The sequence below is a fragment of the Octopus bimaculoides genome, chromosome 22 (genome assembly GCF_046866305.1).
Source record: "Octopus bimaculoides isolate indiv1 chromosome 22, ASM4686630v1, whole genome shotgun sequence".
NCBI classification, from domain to species: domain Eukaryota; kingdom Metazoa; phylum Mollusca; class Cephalopoda; order Octopoda; family Octopodidae; genus Octopus; species Octopus bimaculoides.
In genome coordinates, this window is record NC_142949.1 from 29,937,214 (window position 1) to 29,939,713 (window position 2,500).

Sequence of the window (2,500 nt, forward strand, 5' to 3'; positions counted from 1 at the left end):
AAATTTATGTACTTATTACATTTTTTTTTTATTCACCAAGGAAAATATCCACCATTATTTATAGCAAACTAATATTTTGAGATCATTTTTCTTGGAGTTTAAGAATTGAGCTCCCGGCTAGTCGCGGCCACAGCCTGGTCTTTTTTTTTTTTCTTTTTTTTTTTCCATTTCATTTAATTATTTATTCTTTGAATTAAAAATAACCATTTACAGAGAGAGCTAATATCATTTGGGTAAAAGTATATGCGACCCCTCATACTCCTTGACTAACTCTGGTACTTAAAAAAAAAAATGTTTACCTTCTTCTCTTCATTCAGTCTGTTTATTTAACAATTTACTTAACAAGCCCCATTGTACGCCATATTTTCGTTTGCACCAGCGGTCTAACATGTTATAAATTATCCATTTTTCCAATTTATTTAATGTGTGTATGTGTGTGTTCCCTTCACTATATAAACTACCACACTGATTTATGACCGTGGGTGTCACTGGTGACTCTTGCGCTACAGAACAAATATTATATATATTCTCTACCACCGAAGTCACCAGTAATTCACCTTAAAATGTGTTAAAATGTTCATTGTATCTTCATCTATAGATTTTCTTCAATTATCTATCTTTTTTTGCTACAGGTTATATTTCAGGTTATAAGCCCTTCAAGTTTTTTTGTTTTTTTTCACAAAAATTATTTTATAGAGGGCAGCACTATCATCTCCATTTAATGATGGAGATTTCAGTAACTCTGTACCCTTCTTACCAAATCCTATATCAGCCTCTATTGATTCAAATTGGAAACCATCCGAGAAATTCAAAGAAAGATATGCTCTGTACTTTTCCTAAATGTCGAAGAATATAGTTCGACACACAGTAATGTGACACTCCATTGAGGGTTACTGGTGAGTCCCAATGTTATAATAAGAATATAGCGTGGAGAGTCACTGGTGACTCCCATGGTAGGCAAAGGGTTAAGACATAGTTCTTAATATCAGTGCTTGGTTCATTATTAAGTAATATTGAAGAAACGAGGAACCAGAAATATCACAAGAATAAAAGGGTTCACGACTGAAGGGAGCTTTACTTTCTAAACATGTTGGTTAAGCGGCAAGTTGGGCTAGTATCTTCGTACTACTATACTCTCGGTTTATATGTGAATACTTTATGAAGACAGACAGATAGATAGATAGATAGATAGATAGATAGATAGATAGATAGATAGATAGATAGATAGATAGATAGATAGATAGATAGATACTGAATCCGTCATCGAGTTCCCTGAGACGAAACAAAATATATCTTGTTGGACTAACGATTATGGATTAAATATTTTATTCACTCTCAGACCGCTTATACTTGCGAGTACTTTATTCTAAGTGACTGGGCGTTGCTTAGACATACATATATACATATGTAGATACATATGTATCTATATATGGCTGTTCTCAATTATTCAGAATTATTAAATGGATCCAGCATTAGTGATCCAATTTACAAAAAGTTACGATATAAAAATTAATGCTACATACTTCATACATTAGCATATAACTGCTTGGAGATTACGAGTTGAACCTGTCGAAAGCTCTCTGGCTACAGGATTTGTACATATGTGTATTGATGCGTGTTTGAGTGTATGCATGTATTTATGTATATATGTATGCGAAAGGCATATACATCGGTGAGAAAACTGCTAAAATGGTGCATTAGTACAGAAAAAAAAAGCAGTGCCATATTTATTCTGAACGAGATACACAGATACTCTCTTGTTGCTCCCGTAAGCGGAAATCTTGTGAACTCGCGAAAGTTCACGAAGACGGCATCCTTCTCTCTCTCACTCTCTCTCACACACACACACACACATACACATACACATACACATACACATACATATATACATATATACATATATATATATATATATATATATATATATATATATATATATATATATATATATATATATATATATATGAATGTGTGTGTGCACGTGTACGTTTGGATATATATTTATGTATACATGCGTATGTGGTGTGTTTGCGTGTGCTTGTGCATGCGTGATTGTGCGCACGCGTGCGTGTGTGTGAGTGTGCGTGCGTGTGTGTGTATACGTGTGTGTGTGTACGTGTGTGTGTGTATGCGTGTGTGTGTGTGTGTCTGTGTATGTATGTGTGTGTGTGAATCATTATACTCACACCTTAAGAAGCCGCTTAGTATTCGATACACTTGTCTAGAAATCTAAAAATATGATGTGTTGGTCACGTTTGGGTGCACACAACAATAACAGCTAATATAAACGAGCTGAAAGAAATGTTATTACATCGTTTCGTATCTTTATCATCGCTGATATGGTCACAAGGGTCGTCCATATTGTCTTTCTACAGTCGACAAAATGGCTGCCAATCATATATACTTGCAAGCCAGAACCGTATTCAAGAAACTGAACTTGCTTTACCTTTCAATTTGCACTCAGTTGTCTTTGTATGTGTATACGTGTATGTTTCTCTCT

At 34.5% G+C, this 2,500-nt stretch overlaps 1 protein-coding gene across 4 annotated transcripts in view; it reads left to right on the forward strand.

Annotated features, from left to right (window-relative positions):
- Nucleotides 1-2,500, forward strand: part of LOC106871401 (uncharacterized) — a 93,472-nt gene that overhangs the window by 40,527 nt on the left and 50,445 nt on the right. The window lies entirely within an intron of this gene.